Source organism: Hesperophylax consimilis, chromosome 3 (assembly GCF_061612785.1).
Source record: "Hesperophylax consimilis isolate HC1 chromosome 3, BYU_Hcon_1.0, whole genome shotgun sequence".
Taxonomy (NCBI): Eukaryota; Metazoa; Arthropoda; class Insecta; order Trichoptera; family Limnephilidae; genus Hesperophylax; species Hesperophylax consimilis.
Genome location: NC_142838.1, coordinates 29,318,649 through 29,343,424, shown reverse-complemented (window position 1 = coordinate 29,343,424; position 24,776 = coordinate 29,318,649). Strand labels below are relative to the sequence as shown.

At 34.2% G+C, this 24,776-nt stretch overlaps 1 protein-coding gene across 5 annotated transcripts in view; it reads left to right on the top strand.

Moving 5' to 3' along the window:
* wdp (Leucine rich repeat protein windpipe) overlaps positions 1 to 24,776 on the top strand; it is an 85,683-nt gene that overhangs the window by 48,373 nt on the left and 12,534 nt on the right. For 3 of the 5 annotated variants that reach the window (XM_089650190.1, XM_089650183.1, XM_089650195.1), the window contains exon 2: positions 5,217 to 5,290. The exons of 1 other annotated variant lie outside the window; for it this stretch is intronic. The gene's annotated coding sequence lies outside the window, so the exon portion shown is untranslated. Of the gene's footprint in view, positions 1 to 5,216; positions 5,291 to 9,266; positions 9,449 to 24,776 lie in introns of those variants that run through there. One more of the 5 variants, XM_089650203.1, reaches the window with a different exon arrangement.

Genomic DNA, 24,776 nt, shown 5'->3' with positions numbered 1-24,776 from the left:
TTTTCAATATAAATGTATGAACGCGTAGAGGAAACAACATTAAAAAATACAGTATTATAGCTAAGATTATCTATGACAGTTTCACTTGATTAACTTTTTTGCTTCAGTATAAAATTATTTACAAAATAAATAAAAAACATTTTTGTGCTTGAAATCGAACGTTTCTAGACTCCGTTTGTCAAGCGATTTCAATGCCTATTACCTACAATATAAGGTACACCAATGTACACATTTTTGGCTAGTAGCTTCCTCTTAAGAATGCTTTCGTTCAATCATTAACCTAAATTCAAAGCTTTTACCATGCTTTCATATCGGATACGAAATATCTCGTATTAATCAGTTATACTTTTATGTTGCATATCCGCACTTTTATAAATGTTGCCAATTAAGAGTAATCTTTACGAGTGGCAGGTTCAGAACAAATTATCTTTGCGAATTTAAAAAAAATCCCGTTGCTGGCAATCCGTAATATTATTACATTTATATTATTGTTTGTTGCTTGTGCAAGCTTGCGACGCTTGCAATAATCGTAAACCAATGCTTATTTATTATTGATATGTCCTCATTTGTGGGAGATATCCATTCCAGTAGTTGATGCACGCACAAGCGTATTTATTGCTGACCAGATATATCCACTTGTAATAAATGCACCAATTAAGCGCTTGCGAAACGTGCGGGATCTGTTATTGTGACAGCTGCTCTGCCGAATATTCAAATATGGAATAAATTGATTCCAAGTTCAAATGTGTTTTTATTTAAACTGGTGGCGCTCGATTATTTCGTAGAAAAAACCGGTCGAAATTTTAGATCTTTAATGGTACGTACACATTTTCAACTGAAACTAGAACCGAACCACGAATTACGGGAAAGGAACCAAACCAATGGATGATCAGCGTGATTTTGATGTTTGGCATTTGACATACCTATTCTGATAAAACTGATACAAAATATTGCAAATTTATTAATAATCTCTTCAAATTATTCGCATTCCTGTTAAAAACGGTATTGTGGGCCATTAACGAAAGAATTGACAGGTATCCTGATAAACTTATATATAAAATACTAATGTTTTGACACGATGTCCGAACACGTGTTAAAATTCTTGCATTGCAAAACATGCAAACTTTTTTGCATTTCGTCATGATATATTATTAAGACAAACGCATGTGGATGAACACGTGTTCCGATATTATTATGGATTTACTAATCCTTTTTCCAGGAACCAGCTAGCAGTCCTGTTTTTGACAAGATAACTAATATTCGAAGAGGTTTTATATTTAATGAAAAGCTGAAACAAATCGAAAATAAACGTCCAACGGGGACCGTTCAAATGTTTAGTCAAATTGGATTTGATTGCCAATTAAATGTGACGGAGTTTGAAACACTCCACCCTAAATAGCTCCAAATTTTGTCAGATATTTGATCGCTTTAGGATACGTATACATTTTCGAACCGAAACGCGAACTGAGAGGGAGGAATCAACTGCAAGCGGCGTTTCGCACAATACGCGCTTGCTTCGTTTCTTTCCCATAAGTTGAGGTTCAGTTCGGCAGTTCGGCTCGCGGATGTATACGTAGCATTAGGCTTTGGATTTACCCGAACCGGATCAATTATTGCTAAACATCGGGTATTCGCGTAAGGTTCGGTTGTTTGAAGCAATCGAATTGGTGCCGATCATCGATATGACTGTGTGAATTGTGACGGAGTTTAAAACACCCCAACCTAAATAGCTCCACATTTTGGCGGATGTTTGGTCGCCCGAAGCTTTGGATTTACCCGAACCGGATTAATTATTGCGAATCGTGGATACCCCAGGAATTTGAGTAAGCCATTGACGATACGCGTAGATAACAAATACATATATGGCTTCGGATTTTACTACTCTGTTTATTCATTTGACAGTATGGCAAGGTTGTTAAAAACCACACAAAAAAGTTTGAAAAGATAGTGCTTACGTCAGCCAAAAGTACATAGTGATTGCAGATTGTTTCTGAATACCTGAGTTGAACTGTAAATATTGAAAACGCAACGGAAATACGTACAAATACATTTACGTACATTTATACAAACACATTGTGAGCTGAAAATTTGTAGGAAATTATTCTAGGTCATGGTGATAGTGTGAAAAAAATTGTTGGGAAAAGTTGTATACAGGTTACCAGAAGTAATGTGTAGTGGTGATTTTTATGATTTCGTATGAGTCGCAAAAATGCAAGGCTGATGTAAGCGTAATGAGTAAGATTAAGAAAGGAACGCTTAGATAGTTTAGGCATATACAAGTCATGTAACGAAGAAAGGAGTGTAAGGAGAATATATAATGCGAATGAGAATGATAGAAGAAGTCGTGGACGCCCGAAGAAGACATGACACGATCAAGTGAACCAGATACTTAACCCTTAAATGCATGATTTATTAATTTTTCTGGAAAAAAATATATTTTGTAGATATTTACATGCATATGCAAGGAAATATAAAGAATTTATTTTATTTGTAATTTTTTAATGATATTTGATTAAAAAAAAATTGTTGCAAATTTACAACACCATGTATTTAATAAAAAATAATATGAACAATTTACGTATGAAAAAAAAAATAAAAAACCTAAAAAAAATTCTCAAAACTAATAAGTGTACCGGAAAAATACGAGTTATTACATATAAGTATTGTATTATTGTATCTACTTACCTAAGAAAATCAAAATAATAACAGCAAAACCAAACTGTAATTCTAACCTCCAACCAATTTTCGAGAATCTTCACTTTGTTGAAGAAAAAGTGACATTTGACATTCGCGAAAGAAAAAAAAGGTGATGCCACTCGATAAAATATATTACCGTGAACTTGATAATTCTAAAACGGCATGCATTAAGTATACACCAAAGAGTTAAAGGTGGTTTGAACGGTATGTTGCAGTTTTACAACAGTATGCATTTAAGGGTTAAGTCGGGCCATGCCAAGAGCGGGAATAACAGAAGAGTGTGTATAAATGTGAATGAGGCAAAAGTGTGTGCCAAGTCTGAGTTGTTTGGCAGTCCGTCGTATCTTCCTACCCCCTCAGGAAATGGTGTGGCGGTTACTTAGTTTGGTTAGTTAAGGCGATGCACTACGTCGTGTAATATTTTGAATTGAGCCACTATCAATAACAGCCCTTACGTAGATGGCGATAAGGTTTATATTCCAGCTTAACACCATCCGCCTGTTTTGATTTATGCAAGAAAAAAACATGGCCAAAAAGTGCCTTTTATTTTATTTTGTGGATGTTCAGGCATAAATATTTATTTTTTTTCGATCATTTTATAAATAACTTAATTTGCCACATTATACAATAAAATCATAACCGAAAATGGGTTCGTAATTAGGAGATTTTTAACTTTAAAGCAGTTTTAATAGGCCTTTACATTATTTTTTTCTGGGCTTATAAAAAGACTTATCTAAAAAATACTCGATTATTTCAAATGCCAGGATGTATTCTACTCGCACTATTTAATTAAAGCATCTGAAACATTTGTAGGTGAAAACCAAAAACACATGATTTTGCATTACTACGTATGGCATCGCCTTAAGATTTTTTTACCTAACTGAAATAAACCTAAACCGAAACTGATAAAGTTCTTACACCGAACAACCCAGCTCCTTTTTTGGTTTTTAGACAATTTTTCAACTTTTTACGTAAAAAAATTAGGTAGAAATGGCGTATAATTTATTGATAAATGACTTCGTAAATATATGAACTCAATATTTAAAAGTATCGGTTGTTAGGGCAAAATATATTGCACATTTGAACAGCCTCGAGTGGTGCAGAATATGATTTCCAAATCTGCGCAGATTGCATTTGTATGCATCAGGATATAGTAATACGTACTTAACTAGTGATAAAATCTCAATTAACCGGGATAATGATTCAGCATTTCTGAGTAAGGTCTGCCATTGACATCAATTCGCGACTGTGCTTTCCCCGCGGTTCCTTGAAATTTCACAAAGACGCGAAGTATTGAACAATCGCCGGTACTCAGAATTCTGATCGGGGACTAGCTGTATGTGTATAGGCGTATCGCTGATAGCTCCGTTTTTTGTGAAACTCGTAAGAGTCCCAAATACCCGGAGCTAGCGGGACTGTGGCATTGAAGAGATAAACCAATTGCGCTTTGCGTGTGTTCGTGTGACTGAGATAAGCTAATTTTTTCCTTACTTATGGTAAAAATTGATAAAAATCCATTTTTTGGCCTGCCTGGGGCCTAAGAGTCGAAAAGTTTTAAAATCTAAATTGGCGACATCAGTTTTCTTTCGATCGGTATAGATACGGATACTTCTTGGCTTTATCTTTTAAGTGGACTTTGGGATTCCTGATTGCGAGAATACAGCAAATCTGAATGAAGTCGGGAGTACTGGAAGGTCGGGAAGTACGGGGCTTTTTAGCTCTTGTCACTAAACATGGCTAAAACCATTTCCAGCACGTTTAGATTTTGAATAGTGGTCTGTCACCAGGGAGGTTTTTAAAGAGCCTACAATTCTGGAACGTAGTGCAAAGACACAATATGTATTTAAATTGCTAACGCCGGTGTTTGACACCGCCACCTTTGGGTCCGGAACCATGAGCTTACCGCTCTGCCACGGAGGTCGTCATTGGATTATTTCCCCCGAATTAAGCCTTACGCAATGTGCTGTCAAATTGTCGACTGATCGACACCGCCATTCTTACGTAAATACCAGTTTAAGGTTAATGTCAATAGGAAGGTGTATTATGGTTGAAGCCCCAAAACGGCAACAAAGCCAGACTATTCTGGTTGGCAAATTTAGGCCGAATATTTCATCACGCTTCTCGGGAAATTTTCTTCGATTTCTTGCTGTAGGTACATTCAAACACCGAAATGCCGAATTGGTTACCTGCTTTTACGTACTTTTGTCAACGTTTTCATTGCAGGATTTTTCTGATTTGTATTTTAATCGATTTTTAAAATTTGATCTAATCTACTTTTGTTCCATTTTTGGAAGCTTATGTAACAATGTGATATAGACTATATCATAGTCTATACTGTATCAATTGAAAGTATTCTAGAAATTGATATTTTTAAGGATATCTTTTTAATATTCCTTCATAATTTTGGTAGTTTGAATTATAATTATAATAATGTATAGCATCCTGAGATACCGATTGATACTTACTGCTCCATAATATAATATAGCAAAATAAATTAACCTTATTTTTTCCTTTTCTAGATCTTTTGTGCTGCCACAGGATCAAACAACCTTAGTACTCGCACCGCAGTTTTTTTGAATAATTTTTAGCAGAGGTAATTATAATCAGTTTTTTTTTGTGCAGTATTATGTTAACATATATTTTGATTTACTAACATCCCACTGAATTCATATTCAATGTGATATTAAAGATGTTTTTATAAATGAATAACACTGTACAGTTGCAGGATTTCTTTAGAGATTTTTTTTTTTTAAAAGATTGTCAATACCGCACAAAATCAACTCCCAACCGTTTGGAGCCAGTGAGACTATGGCATCACCAATCGGAGTATATTGTGAGGCTGAAGGTAGCGGGGAGGGGAATGAGATGGGGTAGATGAAGGTGGGGGAGTCACACGGCTAGAGCCATTTCAAGCAATGTTTAAAACGTAATTCCCAACCTCAAAAAGGTCTATCTTTCCAGTAGTGTGTCGGTTCACAATACTATTTTATGCATATTTTTATTTTATTTTATTTATTTGGGAAAATCAACAGATTATTTACATATATAAGAATAAACTAAATAATAAAGATAAAATCCAATAACAGATTTTCACTTAAAATTATAATAATAATAAAGAATATTAAAAAAAACTAAGGGTTCTGTAGTTTCTGTACCCGTGGCCTGAGAGATTTACAAAAAATACAATATTGTAAATAATAAACAAAAAATAATAGAAGATGTAAGAACACAAATAAATAAAAATTTAAAGTTATCTGATATACTAATAACCAGCTAAAATTCAAAACATAATGTATTGTAAAATTTCAACACAGCAGCAATCAATAAAAGCACTACACAATAGCAATAATAACAATATAATAAATGTATACCTACAACTAAATTGAACACATGAGTATAAATTGGAAGGTAAGTAACTGGAAAGGATTCAAAGCAACAACATGATAACTTCCAGTAGAATATTTAAAATTATTTAATGTTAGTTATTACATATCTTTTAAAGGTTCTTAAATTACATGTGAATATGTCCATATCATTAAAATTCATATGTAAGTATACCCACATTGCGTGTCCACGTGATGCTTTTAGAATATATTGTATAGACAATTATTAGTGGCAAGTTTTTTTACGGGATATATATAGGCTCGTTTTTCAAAATGATATCTCTGTGAACAGATGATAAATTCATACACGAGTCACACAATATGATTCAGTGATTGTAATAAATATGCGTAATGGCCAGAATATTAGTAGACCTGCCCTAAGTGATTAAAAGCGTATTATCCCCACTCCCCATACCGGTTCCATTGAGCCGGCTGGGCTCGCGTATGGCCTCAAATGAAATTTGAAAACGTGACGTCATCATTCTTGTGCGAACTATGGTCGAGGCATCATCGGTTCATTTTACGAAATAACACGGCAAAATGTTGACTTGTACTATGAAAACTTGTAAAAATAGATGTGAAAAAGAGAATAAACCCAATTGTCGTATTACATTCCATATATAAGCATTATTTTACTTTATTTTAAGCATATTCACATCGTATAATATGAATCAGTTGTTACTATCACATCGAGAAACGTCTGGACGCGAAACACAAAGCTGGTTGGTTGCTGGGAAGTAAATTATGAACATTTATAAAAGTGTCTTAACTAAATACTCTGAAACTAACTACGACTCTGCAAACAGAAGAAATTTACTTTGACGAATTTGGACTTCGCAAATTAGTTCATAACGTGGCGAGTAATTTGCGCTCCCATGTAAAAATGTCTATTCATTTAAATGCAGATTTTACTTTTAAGAACTAAATGGTGATATTATAATGCGAGATGCCTATTTACTGTCAGATTGATTTATTGACGAATCACAGTCAGCTTAACCCCCTTCGTTCTCCAACAGTTGATTTTACCCCTCGCCATTATCTTCTCGTGTATTAATTCCTATGTCTGTGGTAATGGCCATGAATGGCATCTGATAATACTAAAACATATTCATTTAATGACATTAGTACTAGAAGATTAATAATATCGCTTACGAATGTCCCTATTGGACAGGGAAAAATATCACTAACCGATGACGGCCGAAGAGGTTAGGAGGTAGTTTACAGGTTAGGTGTCAGGAATTAAATCACATTTTTTAATTCAGAGTCACATTTCAAAATTCTGGAAATCATAATAGACTTATCGAAGGCATATTATATAGGCCAAAGAAGAAATTAATTGAAATAGCGTTTTTATAAAATAAACTTGATGTTCGTTTGTTGATGGGTTTGGTCCCAATCAATATAATCTGTGTGATATTCTATCTTGGTTATTTATAGGTACTAGTATGAATAAGAACGAACAATTGAACAATGAACGCAATCGAAGATTTTTGAAAGAGATTTGAATATTATTATTGTATCGTTGTATGTGTAATGGTACGTATACATTTGCGAACTGAACCAAGAATTACAGAAGAGGAACGAAGCAACTGCAAGCGGTATTTCGCGCCCTTTGCGGTTGCTTCGTTCCTTTCCTATAAATTGAGGTTCAGTTCGGCAGTTCGGCTCGCGTATGTATACGTAGCATAATAGTGCCTGCGATCAGTGGTCCAAGGGAAATTATTCTATGAGTTACATTATGTTGATTGACAGAGAGTACGTCTTTTGAAACTATGTTAGTTATATTTTTAATTAAAACTAATACTTTTTGCATTTTATGTTATATTCATGCGGGGTTCGCGAGACTCCCCTAGGGTTCCGTATTAGGGGCGCTATGCGGGCTGTTATTATCCAAGTAAATATTTAAATACATATCTACATACTCACCCGTTAAATTGGTTTGTTTTTGGAAATAGCGCTATGAATAATGTCATCTTTTTCGTAGTAAATATTATATTTGTAAAGATTAGAAAGATAACAGAGGAAGTGAACTGTGAGATTGTGTTGAATTTTTTAATGTCTGTACCTATAGGTAAGGTATACCTGTGTTTTGAGAAGTAGGTACATTTTTTATTTACAATTACACAGGAAGCCCCGAGAAAAAAACTTCTAGAAAAAAAGAATCTAGGGTTAGTGTGTCCAGGAGTGACTTCAGATTGAGATCAAAGGGTCTTCAACCGCCTGTCAGTATAAACGTACATGGTTTAAATACTATAATTTAATTATCTAGTCAACAAAACATAGTCATGTTGATTTAAAAAAAATGTTATAAATTCGTTAAGTTGTAAAGTGATCTCTTCTGATCTCACAAAGCGACTTATTGTAATGTAATAATATTATGTAAAAAGGTGTTATTTTATGAATTCAATAAAGGAACTTCTATCGATAGGGAAATGTTGTGAAATGGAAGAAAGAAGAATAGAAAAGACTGCTGTTGTGTAGTAACTGGCTCTTCAGAACTAGTTACTAAACATAGTTAAAAAAATATTTGATCAGCTATTCTCTTCGTGGTTTTCACAGTCATAAATACACATTTTTTGTTGTTGTGAAATAACTCATAAGTTGCATTATATGTTTGTGCTGTGCAGGGATTTGAACCCGCGACCTTTGAGTACATTGCCTTACCGCATCTCACAGCTCTGTCACCGAGGTTGTATAAAACTATTTCTTCATTGAAAATCCAAACTACCGTAAGAGTAACGGCCAATACATTTATTTTATGTGGCTTCGAAAACTCGTCAAAATGTGACGAAAAAACCAGTAAGAGAAACGATGAACAGTAAGAAAAATTAACTCTATTGATCGGATTTGCTTAATTAAGGGTCATTTTCAAAATTGGAACTATTTGTAAACTTTAACTAGTTACTTATACACAGTTCAGCAGTATTGCTTCCATACGAAAAATCACGAAAACAATACTCTGGATTAGAATAAATAGAAGTTATTAGTAAAAATAGATTACCATTCTCATTAAATTAATTGTACCCAAGTTATTAGTGTGTGGGAGAGAATGACTCATGTTTTGTAAAATCATAATTTTGGCAAGGATTACGTTATTTCACGTGAATTTTTTCAACCTTTATAGATATGTGCAGACAAGTGAGACTATCGTGTTGAAACTGCTGAAGTTCATTCGTAATCGGACACTGGTTCCTGACGGTCGCGTTCGCACTAGAGATATCGAATTTCGACTCGATCGACAAACACCACCTCGACATCAATTATACAACTCGATTATTCAAATCAATTCAAGTGGTTAGTGTCAAATAATAGAAGATCCGCGGATTGTGTAGTGAATTCTCGAGTGAAGTTTGTGCCATAACCAAAATGTGCGTATATATTTTTGTTGATTAACTTTTTATCCACAAAGTATTTTAATTTTAACGTAAACTAAGTACCTTAATAATTTTGTTTTCGTTTACTTCAATTTAAATGTAGGTAGTACATTGAAGACAGTTTATTAAATAAACTGAATTTATACTTTAATTAAGTTTAAAAAACATAATATTATACTGTGGGACAGTTGGAATTTTAATATGTAAACAGTTTTTAAATTCTGAGGTTTAGCAATGGCAATTTAAAATTAATTAGAAGTATTTTTATTTAAATTAAAATGAACATTACTCAAATATTTCCTTAAATAAAATTTGTTTAAAGAACACTAAATCAATATGTTTAGTAGCTACCTACTTTTGAATGGTACATTACCACAAATATTGAATTTTGTTGTCAATTATTTTTAATCAAACTGATGAAATACTACTTGTATACGATAAGTCAAAGACAAATTAAATCTCTTGTATTAGTATTCAAATGAAGGTGCTCTAGACGTGACTTCACATTATTTAATCACACCGACCTTGTTCTTTGAACTTTGATTGTTATACAAGTATGTAGTTGGTAACTGACCAAATTATTGGGAAACAGAATAATAATAAAATTGATAACAGTTTTTTAAACACACAATCGTTTTTTAAGCATGTTAATTCCGTCGAGATAAAAAATATTTTTTTAATATTATAAAACCTTTCATGCGCCAAAGACATGATTTGATACTGTCAAGAAAAGCTTCGACGAATGGTTTACCTAGCCAAACGTTTTGGGGTGAAATTCATCCCTTACACTCCTATTATTATACTGCCTCCGTGCACTATGTCACTATAAACATTAATGCAAATTCAAAAATATCTAAATGAGCCACCAAAAATATAATAAATACATATTACAGCAGTCAAAACTAAAACATAATTTCAGAAATTTCATGCATGCAGAAAAAATCTACGAATTAACGAACGAAACGAAAGCATTTCGAACTTTATTATATGTGCCAAGTGACTTTACCGTATCCTGTGCACATTTAATTAGAAATAATGTCAAAGTGAAATAATTAATAACCAGTGAAGTGTGAAGTGATTGATTCCAGTGTCACATGGGATCTGTTAATAATTTTCGCATAAGTTGGTTAGTATTAATTAGTCCATGCTTTCTTAATACCCGTGTACTTAATTACATCAACTTATATTGATGTATTTTTTGTTCTTGTTCACCTTAAAATTGCGTGATGACACCGCGTTGAGAATCACTCCATTTTTAAAATAACTTTTGTGCTTTGTTTTCAAATAATGTTTCGGTTCCTAGAGTTTTGAAAACATTATTGGTATTCGTAAATACGACAGAATTCTTGGAGAGAATGCTTGTTTGTAAAAACCCCGTTTTTAAAACGAATGAAAATATCGTAAATGCATGGATTGTTTCAAACCGCCTACGGAAATAATACGCGATGCATATTTCTGAGAAACTTGTGTAAGGTATTTGGTCTGTTGTAGGTGTTATATGAAATAATAATAATTTCCTGATGTATCCGTGTTCTCGGTAGACTTTAATGCGTTGACAAAACTGGGTTATTGAGATGAGGATGCAATTTTATTCAAGTGTTTACCTACGCTTTCGAGGTATTATTATTATGGCATGAGTACGAGTGTGAGCATATATGGGTATGAGCGAGTGCTCCACACGTTCCTCATTTCAGTTGCTGAACTTAACTCTTGTACTTTGTAATTTGTAATGGAATGCAGAAAAGATTTGAGATCTACGTAGGCCTATTGCGGCCCTTCTCGCACATGCTTCATTGTATTATTTTACTTTCAACAAAACTTCTGCGTGAAGTGTTTGATGATATCTACTGGATCCATACTGACGCCCTTCACTTACCTAAGTTTCTTCCCATTCAAGAATGTAACGTGAGATAATCGGCGATTCTCGCTAAAGACTATTGGCGTTTCCCAATTCCAATAGTAACTTGTAGTCACTGCAAGGACCCATCAATTTTATTCAGTATTTATTGTAGTGACCAAAAACAAGTGACGTAATCTTAAAATTCCTCCCCTGTATGTTCCTCAAGCCGCCATGCGCCAATCTCATTCAAATAAAGACTGTATAATGATCTGTTTAGTATTCTGGCTGAAGTGCCTCTTCTCCCACATCTTCCTGCTTCACACATCACGCAGCATCCCAACGGCCCATCAGACCAGTTCACACGCCTGGGAACACTTGAACCCACTCGCGGATCTGTGAACTAAGACAGGCAGAAAACTGCAAAGAGCACACTGCTGCCTCGAGTGCAATATACTTTTCGATTTTCATACCATTTGATTATGCTCTTGAGAACTGTAATTTACATGCAATTACATCGTTGAAAAGGGAAATTCTCTTTTGTGTATTGAATTAATGTAATAAGTCATGATTTATTCACTTATATCAGCTATGAATTCAATAAGGATTCGTAAAAATTTTGCATGCAGTTTGGTTTTATCTACACAACCGCTCTAGTAAAATGATGAAACATCATGTTCTTATTTTTCCAAGTAGCGTAAAAGTCTTGCAGCAGTCTTATATCGTCTAACCAATCTCCGGTCACCAAATGTGGTGGCCTTTCAGCACCAATGCATAAAATAGGTACCTAGATTTTTAGGATTTATATGGTTAATTTTACCAAATTTTTCATCCATCTTGAGTCTCTGAAATGTTATTCTATTAGAGTGTTTATATTCGGTACAAATGAACAAATTTTATTTAAATAATTTTTTTTTTGTTTTCCTATCAGTACCAAGTTATTGTAGGAACAAGAATATATTCGAATAAGTCAAATAGGACGCAGACAAAAGTATGACATGAACCAATTGAAGCAACAATTCACCTTTATGTAATAGATTACTGCATGATGTGCCCACATTGCGTCACACCAGTGTGATATTTTGCATGCGGATCTATAATATAATTCGAAGACCGTTTTTTGTCATCATCAACAAGACATTGCGTGGCGTTTCTGAATGAAGACTGACGATACGGTAGTCACTTACAAGGTCACACCACAAATGAGCTTCATCCTCTTTTGCTCAGAATTAAACCAAAAACTTTGCTACAAAACAAATTTGGCAGAGGCTCTTACAGTTTCCTCATTAATTATTCAGATGATGATGCTATACAGTTTTATCAAACAGTAGTCTTAGTTTGTTCAGAGTCTATATACGAGTATAGTCTACTGCAGAAGTTATAATTAATTACGCGATTAAGTCCCAATTCTGTCTCCACACTATAAACATATTTAGAATTATTCATATTTCTGTTTCATTCATACATATTTTTTTTGCAAAATTGTTGTAGTTTACTTACAGTTTTTATAACATTATTGTTTATGCATTACTTTAAATTTTATCGAAATGTATACTATACATTTCGATAAAATTTAAAACTATATGTACCTATATTATGTCTTGAGATGATATGATACGTGATGATAAGTCTATGTTAATTGGTTTAATTTCACACCTTTGTTGTAAATTAGGGCTTTTGCATTCGTAAGAAGAAAGCCATGATTTTATATGTTATATATAAGCAATTCACGAGAGAGGTGAAATATCATTTACAAACGTGAAGTTATAAGTTTAAATGCATACTGTACATGATTTTGTCAACATTAAATACAATAGTTACTTAACGTTATATGCTTCTCTTTTGATGTTTTAGAAACAAACTATCACATATTTGTTTTGATTTCTTCGTAAAGTTCATCACTAAAAATGTGTATTTCAGATAATTATAGTGCTATTGATCAATTTCATCGTTGAAAATATTAAACAATAGCGACGAAGTGATCCTGGCATTGCAGTGCGATACGGGTCTAACCTCAATGCGTTAATCCACCATGGGTCAAAAGTTCACACACTGAAATGCAATTTTTATCGGCAACAGCGTCGTAAATTATTGTAGTAAGGAAGTGAGATTCATTAAACAAGTACTAGGTAATCTACTAGGTACCTACTCTATTTAATTTCTAAAATGTATTCTAAATTATACGATCGTTCGTAAATCGTAATAAGTGGTAAAAAGACCAACCCCAGGGCAATCGTGAAACCAGCTAACCAACTTTAAATGGGACATAAATTTATTCACCCTAAACACTGTTATAAAAAATACCCATCTATAATAATGGGATTTTTTATTTGCGTATATTTGTATTGTATGAATACAAATATAATCAAGTGCTGAATATTCCATGCTGCAGTACGTAGAGTAAAGATTGCCCTAATACTGTTAATTAAACCCCCAACAAAGAGGTTGTACCAGAATAATAAAAATATTTGTTTTCAATTTCATTATTGTTTGAACTGTATTGATCACAGCGAATTTTTTGCTATTAGTTTCACGAATCTGAAATGACCCCATCCATTTCAGTAAAAAATGCAGTTGATGTTTTGTGTATTTAAAATCTATCGATAACTGACTTATTTTTAAAACATTTCCATATATATTTTTTAATGTATCTATTTGAATTTCGATTTTGTTTTCTTGATTGAATGACTGATTGAAATTAATGTGGAAATTGACCCACTTCCCCACATCCGAATGAGCTGAAACTTGACATATAGCCTCGCCGATGATGAAAATGCATTCTATCAACCTCTTTGGTAGCAATCATGCATAGACTGAAATTGTATGGAAATGTAAATTTAGCGGTGTTTATTTATTTTAATCAGTCCCTGGGGAGGAAGGTTCAATCCTCAGTAAAATTAAGATCAAAATCTTTGAAATTGGCTAATAGCCGTACCAAGAAATCGCGCAACAACGTCGAAAATTGAAAATCGATGTATTTTGGAAAAAAAACATTGTTTTTACGGCTTGTTTTTTTTTACCGTCTGGCTTCATGATCTTCACTAGTCCTTGGCCTTCCCAATTTCTCCCTCAAGGTCTCCCATTGAAGGCCCTAATCTTTTCATGCATCTTCCTCCTTTTATGCTCTCCCATTCATTTTAATGCGGGGCTATTCATGTACTCACACCCTATTGAAGAGAGTGCCTGGATCTTTATTATGGGGTATTTATAATTTGAGCTACCTGATTTGAACAATTTGTATGAAGTGCAACCCTCTGAAGGATTCTGTGAACGTATTATTCAAGTGCTTAAATCTCATAAAAATCTTGCACTGTTGAAGATCTTAGCTAGGTACCTACATACCTATTCTAAAATGTTTTCCACAAATTTGCTCATTGCCTATAGACGACTGTGGTGTGTGTACCAAGACGTTTTTTTTAAATAATGTTTGTTGTCAAGGCCTTTCTGTCATTTTTTGGGTTTAGCCATCTTTTTTTGCTATAAATTTAATTGTAAAATTGAGGTTTATGCTAATTTACAACAATTTACTGCAGCTCAAGATTCAAGTTAAGTCAAAATGCGTTGTTAAGGTTTTATACAATTTTTGTGAAAAGTCGGATATTAAATGTGTTTGACGCGGAAACAAATTATTCACGATAGTAAGTGCCCACGTCAGATTTCGATAATATGAGTTAGGTATCAGAAAGTCTATAAAATCCTCCTTATTTAAATTCTATGAATGCATATGTCAGGTAGGTACTTTTAATGAAATTGTGGCCTGTCTAATGTGGAAGTCGTAGTAGTATTTGGCATATACATACATAAAAATAACGAACAAAATGACACTTCTCCCATACACACAAGCCTAGATTTATTATGGTGGTACATCCAATGTATAAAATTAGGTTAAATAATTACTATATTTTCTGTAAATAATATAATATTTTTTAATTTTAGAATAAACATTTAAAAAAATAATACTGATACGTTTTTCTGGTATATATAATTTTAACATGCAATTTTTGTTTAACAATCGTCAATATTTTCATAAAATTATTTAATCGCTTCAACGTTGATTGCATTTCCCCATACGACAATAAGAAGTACATAATCGGTAACAATATCATCAATCACCAATTTCCTACGTCCTACGCGCACTAGCATACTTGAGGTAAAATATAATAATATTGTCATGTGGGTTGGCTCCATTTCAAATTGGCAAAGCAAAGAATTTGTCAGGTGGTATTATTATCCACGAAATCAACACATAAAATGCAGCAGTGTTTTTTTTTAATTTCCTCCGCTCACTCTTTAATCATAGATTACCTTAAAGAAACATCGGCTTCATTTATCTGTAATAATATCTCTTTGCAAATAAATTTTGTATTTGAAGTTTAAACGCATAGTTTCACATGCACTTAGACAGATAAGATATAATATTATTTGAATTTATATAAGTTTGATTTTATGTTGAATGTAGCTTTTTTTAACAACAACTTCATACAGTAGACCCTGAGGAATATAATTTGCCTACGTCATACTCTGTGACATACATGTGACAAATGTCAACCGTGTACACATGTTGGGCGAGCATTTGACGTGTTTCCCCCGGAGCACCTTCCATTTAAATACCGGTAGAATAGTGACAGCATACCTACGTGACGCCTGTGCTGTAAAAATTGCAATCCGCTTGTTAAGATAGGGGAATTTATCAAACGTACCGCCCTTTTCCAGGAGTTATGGGTTTTTTCAGGTATTTTGGGGCTTCAGACTAGAGGTGGCTGCCAAATTCAACAGTGGGATGTACTTGCGATTTGTACGGGGTCACTATTAAAGTATCTGCGGGCCCTGTTCAGTTTGCCCAGCTTCTAAGAGACTCTGGCTTTGATGGATTACTATTGAAATCTACGGATTTTTCAGAAGCTTGCAAAGATTAGGTATAATTTAATCATAACTAAGCGATTATGAAATAAAATGTTTAATAAACCGTTTTAATCACAATTTTTGTTGCTTCAATCGCAAAAGCTTTTGGATCGTTGGTTCAACATTTGTTGCTAAATAATATCATAAAAAAGTGTTAAATACGAAAAGTTTTTTTTTTATATTTCTACTCCAGACAAATTAATCGCAACTACGAAGGTAATAAAAATATTAATGTTGGTTTAAGGAAAAACATTATTGACTTTTAAATGTCATATTTCACGCCGTCAAAGTTCGCTGTACCTTTTTGCAACCAAGGTCAAATTATACTTATATTTTAGCTACTCTTTCAAAAGATCTGCAATATGTTTTTTTTGTTATATTCAAAAATCTCATGAAATTCTTGGTTCATTGAGGTTCATTTTACTCATCCAAATTATCAAGGGAGTGCTAATCAAATTATACAATTAGAAAAACGAAAACAGCCATTATTGAAATGAAAAAACAGGTAAAAAACATCCAATAATAATTTCAAACACATCAAGCGAAAAAAACTTTTTCTTTGAAAATAATTGTAGGTACATAAATCAAGGCAATGCACACGTAGGTTCCCATTATTACAAGTACAATAGTGAGTTTCTAGAGGCCTTAACCTCTTGAGGCAATTGAGTATCCCTCCTCTGCACGTGATTATAATGCCCTAGTCAGTAAATTAACGACCGTTGCAACGATTGCATTGGATCATTATTATGATTGCATCCATTTCGATTGCAAGTGTCAAAGAATCACCCGAATAGAAATCAGAAATACATTTTTTTTGTAAATCATAAAACGTTGCGCACGCTTAAACTAATAGACACTAACAGCGTTATTTCTTGTAAAAACAGGTGAGGTGTTCACGGAACATATTCAGTAATTATTCCATCCACACTCTGAATTGCTTTAGAGTATTACCCCTTACTAATAAACTTGTTTTAAATTTTACACAACTGATCAACAACCAAACCATACGTTAATTGTTGTTTAACAGGTGTGTAAAATTTGTTAATAATACCCATTGTGTTTGCCACAATCTTTATAGAAAAGAACTACATATTTTGCAATATGTAGTTCGGTGTAGAAGTTTTCACGCAACCGACCATGTTGGTTGGTTGGGAGATCCGGTGAGAAGAACGAGTGTTGTCGTTACAAGTCGATATAATAGCCATCATAACAATATGGCCGAGGTTTCCTGCCAGGATTCACGGAGCAGCAATTGCTGCAATTACCGGATGGGACGCATTACAGCCTGCGATCAGCACTGCCCCATATTCCTGCTGACACAGCTCCGACCCGCAACCTTCGGGACACCTTCCTCGATACGAATAACTATTTGTATCGCGCAACCACTAACGCATGCACAGTAGATTCAGAATAAATAAAAGCTTTAAACGGATTCTATTGATAGAGACAGTGTTGAGTCTTTACTACATTGCCAATCAGTTCATTATTTAAACCCAAAAGAACTTTACGTAGAAGTTGATTTATATTATAATATGCAGGGTGGATTCATAAGAGACTTAAAAAAATTATGATATTCCGATTGCTGTTATTATATCAATAGATGGTACAAGATACAGTGTCCACTCTTTGCATCTTCACCAATCATTCGATTAATTGAACCCGGGTAAACTTTATGTAGGTACAATTGTAAATGATAAAACAATATATTTTATTAAGCACATTGGTTCCGAATATATAAATATATTTGATGATCTCGTCAAATCTTTGCTAGATTGCAAATCCCCTGTTAAATATTTGGACCCAGAAAAACTTCTATAAGCCTATAATAATACATAATGCTATACTTAGGTTGTGAACAACAGTTCACTTATTGTCTTGTAATATCTGGTACCTCATATTCAATTTCAAATACTACGCAAATTAAGGTATATGTGGCTTCTTTATTTAAGACTAATGGTTCGCTTAATCTAGCAATGCGTCTGTAGATTCTGCACTAGTTTTAAATAAAATTATTAAAATTTTGCAATTCTGTCAAGACAGATTTGTATTTTGCGTCCTTTTCATTTTACCAGGGTGTTATTTTGGTAGATATTTAGTGCGTAGTCGTTTGTTTTAACACTTATAACGATGAATCTTTCATGGTTTGGACATTTAAAAAGTAAGGATGGTGAAAGGAGTGTCAGAAAAATATATGAAAGTCAGGGAAGCCCCAGGAAGACATGGCAGGCCCAATCAAATCAATGAAATTGTTGATTTGAATCATGGCAACAGACGGAATAACAGATGAGACGATACATAACTTAGAGGAGTGTGATTGAACCAGGAGTGTGCCAACATGTTTGCCATGTGAGAAATGGCCTGATGATCAGTTAATATATTTTAACTTATTAATAGCTGCTTTCGATCCTCTTTTATACAATTAAATAACAACACTCCTCTTTCGTCTTCATATTATAATATGTAATGTGGGCTTGCCCTTATCACTGAACTGTTCTAAAGCGAGCCGTATAAAAGATAGCTACCGAACTGCGGCAGATTAACGAAGCAATAGATTTCAATGTCGGAAATAATGATCTACAGGACGAGGAAGTTGCCAGATGATTGCCAAGGTCAATTGCCTTATTGCTGAAAAGGTCGCTATCAGACATGATCTGACTTTTATCTTGCACGACATGCTATGTCCAAATGATGGCATTTTTTCTATTTAGTGAACATTTTGATTTATCAATTTCTTTGCAAAAAATATAAAAAGGCAATGACCGTACACTTCAATACGTCAGGTTTTTAAGTAAAATATTTGTTATTTATTTATTTCGGCGCCACAAACGTACATGCACAAGAAATATAAGATAGCTGTCAAAAAAGTTAAAAAGTTCCGGTATTTCACCTTTTCACAGCAGAAATGCCTAAAAATTTTTAATCTGTGGATTAATTTAAAGATACCTACATAACTCATTTTCGTGCACGACCTCAAACTTACTACTAATTAACGATGACATCCTTTCCCACCAGGGATAAGCAGAATGAATAGATCGCCAAACTCATCTCACAAATACCCTTCTGTTATTTTGACTCTGACCCGACTCAATTTATTATTACATTCACTTGATCGTGCCATGTCCTCGGGCATCCTCGATTTCTTCTATCTTAATGTCCGTTTTGTGTTTAGAAATTACATTTATGCTGAGGACATTTACGTTGATATTCACACTATTGGTAAAAAAATACTAGTTTAGTTTGCGAGTTTTTAGAGGCACAAACAAAAATACAACTAATAAATATGTACTTATATTGCAGATAAGTGATTCATCATGTTGCAATGTTTGCATATTTATTGTTATTCACGTTCTATGGTAATCGGAGCCTTTGGAAAGGAGATTAATGCGATGCAACGAAATGCATTTCTCATCTACGATTTATTGTCGACTAATTAGGGAAATCCATTAAATAATATTTGTGTGAGTTCATCATTATTCACCCTTTTTACAATAGAACTATTGTAAATACTTATATTTCACTTCAGCGACACAAACATGACATGCATTAGTAGGCCAGTGCAATTAGCGCCAAAAAGGGGGTCGCGATCGAAGTAATTCCGGTAGTCCCAATTTTTTTATATGTTATATAAACTGATCCCCTGATGTAAAATCTGAGTTTCCGACCTTGGCGCACCTGTGCTCGCGCCGCCATTTTGAAAAAACTGGCCGAAATCGGGCCAAAATCTAGTTTTTCCCAAATACCTCATTTCCAATGCAAATTTCGGCTAAAGTATCTTTACAAATATAATAAAACATAAAATAACCTACAACTTTAATCTCTAATAGGTACCGAGGTAGAAAGTCGTAAAGGTGCATATATTTTTGAAAAAACAAGTTTTTTGCGCGACTAGCTTTGGTTTTTTATAAATACCTCGTTTCCAGTGGAATTTCATGAAAATTTTATTGATACCAATTATGTAGAACATAAAATTTCAAAAAAAGCTGTGCATTTTTTATGTTAATATAGTGTTTTTACCGATACAAAGAATAAACAAATCTAGGTAGGTACGCACAGAAAATCTATCACGGTTTATTATCACGTTATTAGATTTTTGTTTGCATTTTTAAATACATGCATCTATAAATTTACTAGAGGGCACTTCAGTATGGGGGAGGCTACCCCCCTCCCCCACCCTTCTACTCCACCCCTCCGGTTCCCTTCAGTTGAATGGAACAATGGAATTCAGGGATTGAATCAGGAACGTCAGAGCAACATGTAGAGATCAGGCCTACAAGAATTAAGAGGGATGATCGAGACGTTCAAACTCTCATTGATTGGTTTGCTTGCCATGAAGCATTTCCTAAAACAAACGTGATTATGTCTATTAACAGTGGCACAATCGGGGATAGCAAAGTCACTTGTGACATGGCTGAAAAGATGGGGAAATTAGCTATGTCTAAAGTTATCAACCAGAACTTTGGAAACCTACACTTAAAACGTAATGATGCGATAGTTTCTCTTGCGGCGGTGACCAGCAGTGTCAAAAATCAGGGTGTGACTATGGCAATAGATCCATTAATGCTATTCCATCGTATGTGTATTGCCAAAAAGTCTGAAAGTGAACTTAAAGAATATTTTCAATATGAACTCTCTCCTGTACCATCGTCTCTTTTCTCAGAGGAAGGCATGCGCAAAGAAACAAAGTCTATATTTCATTCAACATTCAACCCTCTACCAAATAATACAGAACTGGGAAGCAGTAAAATACACGTAATTGATGGAGGATATTTACTGCACAAAGTTGTATGGGGTCGTGCTCAACTTTTTTCAGTAATTTTCCAGCAATATGTCAGGTATGTACAAAATCATTATGGATCCAATGCAGTAGTGGTATTCGATTGATACCCAGATTCTATGGAAAAGAAAAGCACTAAAGGGGTGGAAAGAGCACGGCGTGCCAGAGTTACAACTTCTGCTGAAGTTGTAACTCTTTCGAAGAAGAAGTTTTGTTTTATTTCCCTACTCAGAACCTCATTTGCACGATCCCACATAACGACAGTACAAGCTGAAGAGGATACTGACGTTCTCATAGTGAACACAGCAAATTCGTTGTCATCTCAACATGATGTAGTCATAATCGTTGGTCAGGATATTGATCTGCTGGTAATCCTCACAGCTCTCTCACCTCCCAACGTATATTACCAAAAAGTTGGAAAAGGTAAATCACCTAACGCGTTGTACTCAAACAAATGAACACATTGAAATAGTTGAAAACATTTTATTCCTTCATGCCATAAGTGGTTGCGATACAACTGGAGCTCCTTTCGGTCAAGGCAAAAACAAATTTTGTAATATTCTTCTCAAGAACCACTCAGTGAATGAATTTGTTCGTGTATTTCAAGACCCAAAAGCAAAGACAGAAACAATCACTTTGGCTGCCGAACAACTATTTGCACTTTTGTATGGCGGCAACGAGAAATCAAATTTGTAAAATTTAAGGTACATCATTTTTGTCAAAGGAGTAAAAAAGAACAAATTCAATTTATCCAGGCTACCACCCACCAAAGATGCAGTCCAGCAACACGCTTCAAGAACATACTTGCAAGTGCAGACTTGGCTTGGTCACGATAAAGATCCGACTGAATGGGGGTGGGAAAAGGATGCTGTTGGGTTACTTACTCCAGTAACAATGTTGAAGGAAGCTGCACCTCAGGCCTTGCTGAACTTCATATCATGTCAATGCAAAAAAGGTTGCGCTGGAAAGTGCACCTGCAGAAAGTCGGGTTTGAAATGTTCCCTACTCTGCATTCATTGCAATTGCAACTCCTGCGAGAATGCTGTAGAAGCCTTCGTTGATGACGATGACGAGGAATATGATGACCCAGTCGCCACAAATTTGAGTGATAAGACAGATGAAGAAGCTATTCAGGGCCAGAAGTAAGAAACTATAGTCAAGGGCTCGTACTTCTGTCTAAACTGATCTACCATTAATTTTATTTTTTGTTATGCTGACAACTTAACTAATAAAGAAAAGAATGTCAATAAATGTTAATTTTACGCAAATACCAATTTTTTATATACCTTATCATCTTAATTGTATTAATAATCTTAAATGTATATTGTGATTACGTTGATAGGCATGTCAGACCAAGCTGCGAGCACAAATGTAGTGGCTTTGCCTATTTTAGTGGTCTTCCTATTGGGAATGTATGGCGACCGATATGCTGAAATAGTCTATCTACTATATTTATAGCTAGGTCTGACACAGGCATGACGATTGTTGTCAACGTATATGTTCTTAGAACAATAATTGTTAAAGAAAAATAAAATCAAGGAATGCCAAGTTTAAAACACCTAACCTCTGTTTCAATTTTTGGCCTGGTTTTGGTGGATTAGAGTTTGGATACGTAATAGAGATAAAAAAATATAAATTATGTACCTATTTGTTTAACGAAATTTTATTTTCTACAAAATTATTATCAATAAATTTTTCACAAAATTGTACTGGAAACGAGGTATTTATAAAAAACCAAACCTAGTCGCGCAAAAAAATTGTTTTTTCAAAAATATACGCACCTTTACGACCTTTACCTCGGTACCTATTAGAGATAGAAGAAATTTGTTTCCACAAAAGTTGTAGGTTATTTTATGTTTTATTATATTTGAAAAGATACTTTAGGCGAAATTTGCATTGGAAATGAGGTATTTGGGAAAAACTAGATTTTGGCCCGATTTCGGCCAGTTTTTTCAAAATGGCGGCGCGAGCACAGGTGCGCCAAGGTCGGAAACTCAGATTTTACATCAGGAGATCAGTTTATATAACATATAAAAAAATTGGGACTACCGGAATTACTTCGATCGCGAATCGCTAATTGCACTGGCCTATAGATATATGCAATTAGCATAATATATTTATATCAGGACAATCAGGGTGAAACATGCAATAAAACTTTGATACTTTATTTTTGAGACATTATTTTTAATTCTCCATTGTTTTGTAATAATCTTAGTAAAATTTTAGGGCCTCTTGTCGAAACCAATAGATGCCTAGGTAGGTGTAATGAATAATATTCCGATGATTCGTATTTTTGCTAAAATAATATCAAGGGCGATGTGTTTGGACTGATAAGCTGCGTATACATTTGCCAACCCAAACGCGAGTCGAGCCTCGAATTATGGGAACGGAACGAAGTAACTGAAATCTGCGTTTCGCGCATTTTCTGTGGCTTCGTCCCTTCCCATAACTTGAGGCTCTGCTCTGTTAGGTATTGTCGGCGCCTGGCCCCTTGGAAGGAGCGGAATGCTCCAATTGCGCCCGCACAGGCAATACTTTCGCAGAAATTGCAGATGTGTTCAACAGCAAGGAATATAGTTACAAAAAGGCTATAATATCATACCTCAATAATAATAATTGATGAAGGTTAGCATAATACTATTCTACTGCATGGGTTCTATATAATTACAGGTACATTTCACTCTATAAACGTAATGTTTTAATATAACGTTTTACAATTATTTAGTAAATAAACCTAAATAATTGTTTTTATTTGTACGATTTATGTAGGTACTGAATGTATTGTTTTTTTGAAGTGAAACTTATTTACGCGCGTTATGCATTTTCGAGGACCGGAGTAAAACCGACTCATGACCGTCACGAAAAACGGGGATCATTTCGCTATAGGAGCCCAGCTAATATTATATACCTAGTTTAGGTCACTCTCCAATCTAAGCTTCGCGGTCTAGAGGCAGAACGCCCGATTGTCGTCGTGAAGAACCGAGGTTCGATCCCCGCTTTAATTATTATTTTTTTCTTTTTGTGATTTTTTTAATACAAGGAAAAGTGATAAAATGCTCTCGTGCTGCGACTTTGTAAGGCATACATATAAGAAAATATTTACATTTTTTAAATATTTTTTTAAAAAATTAGATAAATTTGTTAATTTTAACCGATAGTCTCCCGAAATGTCTAAATCCATTTAGTGAGACTCGAGACCGTAGGTGTTCACTCGAGTAATTGGCTAGAATTAACGGTCGGTACCTATATGATATTTTTGTCGAAATATATAGCTTACAAATCGAGCCGGTAGAGTCGCTCGGTATTTTGATTAATTATTTTTATTTTGAATTATTAAAATTACTAATCAAGGCCGATAACGCGACTAATTATTCTCGATATATCTTCTATTCGACCCTATATAAAGCGTTAACGAGACGTTATGTGATATTATTCATTTGCCGTGTTTGAAAACGAAAATTTACACGTTAAAAGTCAATTGAGGAGTACACGTTATACGCGGTTCTCGTCGCGCGAGATACCTCTCCTCGTGGTCTAGAGGCAGAGCGTTCGACACTCGTTATGCAGGACCCGGTTTCGAATCCCATATTTTTATAACTCTTAATTTTTTTTATCACATACTACTTATAAATATGCAATATTAGGAATCTAGTTAAACGTTCATTTGTTAACAACACGCCTATAAATAAATTTATGCTTTTTAAAACTATAATGTACAGCATTCTGAATAATAATAATATGAAATGAAAAGAGAGAGAGAAGAATACTAAAAGTTTCACTTCCGTCGTGGGTAGGCTTGCCACACACTG